This window comes from Neofelis nebulosa, chromosome 8 (genome assembly GCF_028018385.1).
Source record: "Neofelis nebulosa isolate mNeoNeb1 chromosome 8, mNeoNeb1.pri, whole genome shotgun sequence".
Lineage (NCBI taxonomy): Eukaryota > Metazoa > Chordata > Mammalia > Carnivora > Felidae > Neofelis > Neofelis nebulosa.
The window spans coordinates 128,788,282-128,796,905 of record NC_080789.1 but is presented as its reverse complement, the minus strand read 5'-3'; positions in this window follow the sequence as shown (position 1 = coordinate 128,796,905).

Sequence of the window (8,624 nt, the reverse complement as noted above, 5' to 3'; positions counted from 1 at the left end):
AGTTCCCATTGTCTTATAGGAAATAGGGAAGGTTAAATAAAAAATAAACCAGAGAAACACTAGGGGAAAAAAATAGTTGAGTTTTTATAATTTGGGGAGGGTAAGGGTGATAGGCTGAAGGAAATGGGTTTTCCTCAGACAGCACTCTGAAATCATTTTAAAAAGCTTAAATTTTATTATATAAATATTACTTCTATGTGGTTAAAATTCCGGACAGAACTGGTTCCTATGCCCTTACCAGCACCAAGTCCTGAACATTTCAACTCTGCAAAAATACTCAGAAAAGAATAAAAGGAAATATAAAAATAAGATCACGTGAGGGCACCTGCATGGCTCAGTCAGTTAAGTGTGCAACTCTCGATCTCAGCTGAGGTCATGATCTTACAGTTGGTGAGTTTGACCCTGCATTGGGCTGTGCACTGAAGTGTGGAGCCTGCTTGGGATTCTCTCTCTCTCTCTCTCTCTCTCTCTCTCTCTCGCTCTCTCTCTCCCTCCCTCTCTCTCTGCTCCTCTCTACCTTGTACTTGTTTCAGTTTGAGGCTAAAGGCAGTCTGCTGGAGAATTCCCTCTTGCTAGAGGGAAGGTCAGGCTTTTTGTTCTTTTCAGACTCTCAGGTGATTGGATATGGCCCACCCACATAAGGGAGGGCAATCTGCTTTACTCTAACTCCACCACTGTAAATATTAATTTCACCCAAAAACACTCCATAGAAACACCCCAGAATAACGTCTGACCAAGTATCTGGACACTCTATGTCCCAGACAAATTGACACATAAAATTAATCATCACAATGTGTGTATGTATATGTATATGCATACATATATGTAATGTATAACACACATATACATATATTACTACATTATTAAAAATAATAAATATAAGCAGGCTGTGCTAGACCAATGATGAGCATCTATATCAGGAACCCAGTCTGTGCATCTTAGGCCATAAACATTTTCCTTCATATTTTCTCTGAATTTTCCAAATGTTCTACAGTGAGCATGAATCTCTTTGGTAGCCAGACAAAACCCTAAGATGCTGCTTTAAAAAAAATCCTGTGATATACAAGAATGTTTATTGGCTAAATATCTAAAATTTTGTATTTGAAATTCTGCCTTTTGTTCTACAGTTCATATAAATTTCGTCAAACCCTGGAGCTTTGGGACCCCCACTTGTAATGTGTTCATGGAACAGGCCACTGGACTAGGTCCTTCCTGCTCTTTCGTTGCACTTTACTGATTTAACGCCCTTCTCCCCACCCCCAGCATCCACAAGGGTGTATCTGAGCTTATCATTGCCACTGACTCACATGGGACCCCAGAGCCTCTCACAGGCTTGCCTGACAGAGCCTTTGGAAAAACAGATTCTACTGAATCCCGAATACTACCCTTGATCTGCTTATAATACTGTATGAAGGATACGTCTACTCCTTAGGAGTGAAAGGGAAAAATAAAAAATAAAAACTCACCAGCATAACATGACAAAATCATAACCATGTAGTGAAAACTACAATTTCTCTCCCAATCCAGATATCCAGGAAAAACAGAAAGGAAATAGGAAAAAGGCATGCTCCCTGTTTTCCTTGGCTCCCTTCTCTTTAGCAGAGGTGAATCAATCTCTCTTTCAGAGGGGTACGCATTTAAAACAAAAGACATATTAATGATATAACTTGATTTTTACAATGTTGATTGTAAATGGATCTGCATGTTAGATGTAAGAGAATTACGGAGCTCTCAGGAGACAGCAATTTACATGCAAAATTCCTAGAAATCATGGAAATAAGAAATCTATTCCAGCTTGGGGTTCAGTTGCTTCTATGTTTTTCTAGGACGTCTAGGGTGGTCAGCCATGGTTCAGGCCATATTGGAAGACATAATCTATTCGAGTGAGTTAAACTGCTTTTAAAATAAAATCTCAGATTGTGACCTCTTGGGTGTCAGAATGGGTTGAAGATCCAGCTCCCCAGAGAGGAATTACACTTGCTTCTGCTGGTGCCTTTTAAGAAGGAAATTCCTGGCTTGTGGTTTCCCAGACTGCAAGTAGAGTGAATTTATGTTCCAGACCTTTGTGCAGGGCTTCCCGTGGACACAATGGTCGGGAGAGCCACCTCCCTCCTTATACTCGGTCACGTTTCCTCTCTATTGCCCCAGCCAGGACAATGCCTTTTCTCACTGATGCTTTCTCTGAGGCTACGACACTGCATAATCTTTGAGCAGAGACAGGGGAGGTTGTGCTCTGACTTCCTGCCCTGCCTGAGCTCCTAACTTGTTACTCGTCTGCTGTGCTCTGACTCACTTGTTATCAGTAGGTGCTCTACTGTGACAGATGGCTTCAGTGTCCACTTACCCTAAATAGACTTGTGTTTCTGCTTTGTTCTTGGTCTTAGAATTTACCTCACTATCTTTTAAGTTCAGTTATGCATGTAAAAGAGTGATTCTTACATATTTGACCTATATTTAGCGTGAAGGCTTTAGGCTATCTTGTCCACACCGTATTTGCAGAAGCTGAAGTTCTCCTCCTTGGATATATTCTTCTTAAAATCCTGATGGTTGCGGGGCGCCTGGGTGGCGCAGTCGGTTAAGCGTCCGACTTCAGCCAGGTCACGATCTCGCGGTCCGTGAGTTCGAGCCCCGCGTCAGGCTCCGGGCTGATGGCTCGGAGCCTGGAGCCTGTTTCCGATTCTGTGTCTCCCTCTCTCTCTGCCCCTCCCCCGTTCATGCTCTGTTTCTCTCTGTCCCAAAAATAAATTAAAAACGTTGAAAAAAAAAATTAAAAAAAAAATCCTGATGGTTGCATGATTATAGGCACCATGGGTTTTCTAACATGCTAACCTAGGAAGTGAGGAAATACCCAAGGAGGGCAGTTGGATCAAAAATGGCCAAGTACAGGGCAATGCCCTTTTTAAGATTCTAAAAATAAATGTTAATAGCATTTTTGTCCCCAAAGTGCATTAACTCAAGTCTGAATAGACTAATCCATTATTATTCATTTAACAGATATTTACAGAGGCTTGATTACATGCCTTGCTCCATTCTAGATGCTGGGGATACACAGCAAGCAAGACTTCATGGACCCTACTTTCCAGCAAAAGAACACAGTATTTGCAGGCTATATTGAATTGCTTAGCAATTATTAAATGAGGTCCTGCCTCTCTGTCCTCCTTAGCTAGAATAAAAGATTTTTAAAATTTGGGGTCATGGTTTATACTCCTGACTCCCAGGTTGCCTGTGCTATGGTGATAAGTCAGTATCCATAAAAATCAGGATGAAAAAATTACATAAATTCTTTTTTTTTTTTTTTGAAAGAGAGAGAGCGAGCGAGCAGGGGAAGGGCAGAGAGAAAGGGAGACACAGAATCTGAAGCAGGCTCCAGGCTCTGAGCTGTCAGCACAGAGCCCAACATGGGGCTTGAACTCACAAACCATGAGATCCTACCTAACCTGAGCTGAAGTTGGACCCTTAACTGACTGAATCACCCAGGTGCCCCCTATATTATTTAATTTTTAGTGCATAACATTTTGATGAAGGGTAATTGTCAGTATCCTCTTTCTTTAGCTTTAGTAACGAGGCAAAGACAAGCAAGAATTCAGTATCAGAAGACAGACCAATCTCTTGTCTCTTAGGGCACTAGTATTTTTTGTAAGATTAACCACACTGAGCTTGGGATGTCACCAAGCAACCTAGGCTACAGGGCAGTTTAGGATGGTGATTAAGACCATGGGCTTTAACTATGGAAAATAGTACAGAGGTTTCTTAAAAAACTAAAAATACAACTACCATCTGATCCAGCAATCCCACTTCTCAGTATGTATCCAAAGGAAAACAGAGTATCAAAGAGATATCTATACCCCGTTCGTTGAAGTATTACTCATAATAGGCAAGATCCAAAAACAACCTAAAAGCCTGCCAAGGGATGAGTGGATAAATAATGTGATATATACGCATATATATTGGCATATTACTCAGCCATGAGAAAGAAAGAGACTGCCATTTTCAACAACATGGATAGATCTTGGAGGCATAATACTAAATGAAGTAAGTCAGACAGAAAAAGACAAATAGTGTATGCTATCACTTATATGAGGAATATTTAAAAAGCTGAACTCAAAAACAGAATAGAATGGTACCATTCTACAGAGTCCCAGGAGTTTGGGAGTGGAGGAATTGGGGACACGTTGTTGAGGGTACTTACTTGCAACCAGTAGCTACTAAGTCCCGGAGAACTAATGCACAGCATAGTGATTATAGTCAATAGTACTATATCATAAACTTCAAAGTTGCTAGGTGACTGGAACCTAATGTTCCCACTACAAAAAAGAGATGGTAATTATGTGCCGTGATAGAGGTGTTTGCAAACACTACAGTGGTAATCATACTGCAATATATACATATGAATAAATGAACAGACTCTACACCTTAAACTCACACAATGTTATATGTAATTATATCTCAGTTAAAAAAAAAAAAGAGCATAGGCTTTGGAGTCAGACAGACCTGGGTTCAAGTTACTTAATTCCTGAACATCAATGTGCTCATCTGTAAAACTGAATTAATGATATCACCCTCTTAGGGTAGTGGGAGGATTCACACTGGTTGCCAAATTGCTAATAACTTTTACAGAGGATTTATTATTATCTTTCCCAAGTTGATGGAAATTTAGGAGTCAAGGGTGAAAATGAGAGGTACTGAGGGTAGGGTAGTGGCTATTATCACCACTTTGATTAGAAGTCCCTTTTATTATTGCTTATCTTGCCACTTGCTTTGCACTGAGAATTTAAACAGCTTTTTCTGAACAGATTTATGCCTTCTCCTAAGACTATAATGGATGGAGTTCAGATCCTATGTTGATGCACATACTTTGTTGCCTATTGATACTATTATGTTGGTCCTTTGCAATTTTGTTGATCCCAGAATATCTGTTTTAGATTTTAAATTTGTCCTGGATGGAGATAAGATATGTATGCTTACTTTATTTTGTATATTTATTGTTATCCCATCCTGTGTTGGGTTGTATTTTTCAGTGTTCCTCTGGCACAATTTCTTTAACCAGATTTTTTGTAGGAGTACAGAACTGTAACTTCTAATAAGATAGATTTATTAAAAAAATTTTATTTAATTTTTAAAAAATTTACATCCAAGTTAGTTAGCATACAGTGCAACAATGATTTCAGGAGTATATTCCTTAATGTTCCTTACCCATTTACCCCAAGCCCCCTCCCACAACCCCTCCAGTATCCCTCTGTTTGTTTTCCATATTTAAGAGTCTCTTATGTTTTTCCCCCTCCCTGTTTTTATATTATTTTTGCTTCCCTTCCCTTGTGTTCATCTATTCTGTGTCTCAAAGTCCTTATATAAGTGAAGTCATATGATTTTTGTCTTTCTCTCACTAATTTCGCTTAGCATAATACCCTCCAGTTCCATCCACATAGTTGCGAATGGCAAGATTTCATTCTTTTTGATTGCCAAGTAATACTCCGTTGTATATATATAAATACCACATCTTCTTTATCCACTCATCCATCGATGGACATTTGGGCTCTTTCCATACTTTGGCTATTGTTGATAGTGCTGCTATAAACATTGGGTTGCATGTGCCCCTTCAAAACAGCATCCTTGTATCCCTTGGATAAATACCTAGTAGTGCAATTGCTGGGTTGTAGGGTAGTTCTATTTTTAATTTTTTGAGGAACCTCCATACTGTTTTCCAGAGTGGTTGCACCAGAAAGATCCTCTTTGTCTACATCCTCTCCAACATCTGTTATTGCCTGGGTTGTTAATGTTAGCCATTCTGACAGGTGTGAGGTGATATCTCATTGTGGTTTTGATTTGTATTTCCCTGATGATGAGTGATGTGGAGCATTTCTTTATGTGTTGGTTGGCCATCTGGATGTTTTCTTTGGAGAAGTGTCTATGCATGTCTTTTGCCCATTTCTTCACTGGTTTACTTGTTTTTTGGGTGTTGAGTTTGGTAAGGTCTTTATACATTTTGGATACTAACCTTTATCTGATATGTCATTTGCAAATATCTTCTCCCATTTTGCCCATCGCCTTTTAGTTTTGCTGATTGTTTCCTTTGCTGTGCATAAGCTTTTTATTTTGATGAGGTCCCCATAGCTCATTTTTGCTTTTGTTTCCCTTGCCTCCCAAGATGTGTTGAGTAAGAAACTGCTGTGGCCAAGATCAAAGAGGTTTTTGTCTGCTTTCTCCTTGAGGAATTTGATGGCTTCCTGTCTTACATTGAGGTCTTTCATCCATTTTGAGTTTATTTTTGTGTATGGTGTAAGAAAGTGGTCCAGTTTTCGCAGCACCACTTGCTGAAGAGACTGTCTTTATTTCATTGGATATTCTTTCCTACTTTGTCAAAGCTTAGCTGGCCATACGTTTGTGGGTCCACTTCTGGGTTCTCTATTTTGTCCCATTGCTCTGAATGTCTCTTTTTATGCCAGTACCATACTGTCTTGATGATTATAGCTTTGTAATACAGCTTGAAGTCTGTCTAACGAGATAGAATTTAAAGAATCATTCATTTGTTCGTTCATTCATTTAAAAAGTAGTCATCTGTGGTACCTGGGGGGCTCAGTTGGTTGAGCATCCGATTTCATCTTAGGTCATGATCTCACAGTTCTTGAGTACGAGCCCCGCATCGGGCTGTATGCTGACAGCTCAGAGCCTGGAGCCTGCTTTGGATTCTGTATCTCCCTCTCTCTGTGCTGCTCCCCTGCTCACACTCTTGTCTCTCAAAAATAAATAAAGAATTAAAAAAATAAAATAAAATAAAAAGTAGCCATTGGACTCTTACTATGCTAGACTAACAGTTAAGAACACAGATAAGACAGCTTCCTTTTCCTTAAGGTGCTTGGTGTCAAGCAGAGAGAAGGAATAAAGGGATATGCCAAAGAAGGTTCTCCATTTGGTTAAATAAAAACTATAGGAAAATTGTCATTATTAATTTCTGTCCTTTTCTAAATAATATCTTAACTTTGATAAGTAACCATTTGGTTTAATGTATTTTATTTTATTTACTTATTTAATTTGAGAGAGAGAGAGAGAGAGAGAGAGAGAGAGAGAACACACAAGCAGGGGAGAGGGGCAGAGGGAGAGAGAATCTTTATTTTTTATTATTTATTAAAAAAATTTTTTTTAACATTTATTTATTATTGAGAGACAGAGAGAGACAGAGCATGAGCATAGGAGGGGCAGAGAGAGGAGGAGACACAGAATCCGAAGCAGGCTCCAGGCTCTGAGTTGTCAGCACAGAGCCCGACGCGGGGCTCGAACCCACAAACTGTGAGATCATGACCTGAGTCGAAGTCGGACGCTTAACCAACTGATCCACCCAGGCACCCCGAGAGAGAGAGAGAATCTTAAGCAGGCTTCAAACTCAGTGTGAAGCCTGATGCGAGGCTGGACATCACGACACTGGCATCATGACCTGAGTCTAAATCAAGAGTTGGAAGCTCAAGGGACTGAGCCACCAGGCGTCCCGGTTTAATATACTTTAATTGAAATACATCTTGAAGGCCTAGTACTGAGTCCTTGGGGATGAATAAGACAAGGTCCTGGTCCTCAATGAGTCTGCTAGGCTGGCAATGTGGATTCAGATTTCCCTGGATACCCACTCAGATCCCTGCCCCATTGTTAACTGACAGGGTTCTTAAGCAAACAAAATTTAAGGAATTTAGGATGGCACACACAGGATCATTTAACTCTCCAGGTTTTATTTAGTCTTTTCCAGGTGCATAAACTTCCTTTTTCTATTATCCCCCAAATTATTCCTGGGATGGTTTAAAACATTTAATTGAACTGCCAGGGCTAGTGATTATCGGTCTCTTGTCTAGGTTTTTAAGTGGAAATTCCCTTGTGCTATCCTCTCTAAAACAGAATATTGAACAGTTGCTGGCTTCGTGTCTTGATGAACAATCACTGAGAGAAGATGTATTTTCCTGAAGTAGAAAGTACTGTTAACACTTCCTGCTGGAATTGGCTCAGAGTTTCGGTAGCTGCTCAGAAATTCTTGCTGATTTCTCTTGAGTGGATGCTTTTGTTTTAATGGCTTTCCTTATGTAAACCATCTTTATTTCCTTTGGAGAATCCATTATAAGCAAAATTACTTGTTAATATTAGAATAATTTCTTATTCCAGTTAGAAGGGAACTAAATGCTGATCCCCCTCTCTGGCATTGATGTATTACGAAAGATTACTGGGCCTGCCACAGAATTGTAGACTTCCATCTTTGCAAACCCGTAAAACATTAAATGTTTCCATTGACTCATGGGAGTTCAGTATACTCCTCAAAACACTGTTTTTATTTCAGGGAATTTCCTGTTATTTCCTACATTAAAGCATGGGTTTGTCTCTTAAAACAATAACTTATTCAAGTTTTTTTATTGAATAATTTAACTATAAAATGTAGCATTGCCTTAGTTTTGTTGGATGATTCAATATTTACATTAAATTCTGTCTACATACAGTCAAAATAACCTATTTTGATTTACTCACGAAACTGGTAATTTGTGAACAAAAGAAAGCAAATTAGGAAACACAAAACAAAAAAACACAAGATGGTTGTTTTGGCAGTTTATGCTGCCATCCCCGAAACCTTGCTTATTGAAATTTTCCCTTCTTTT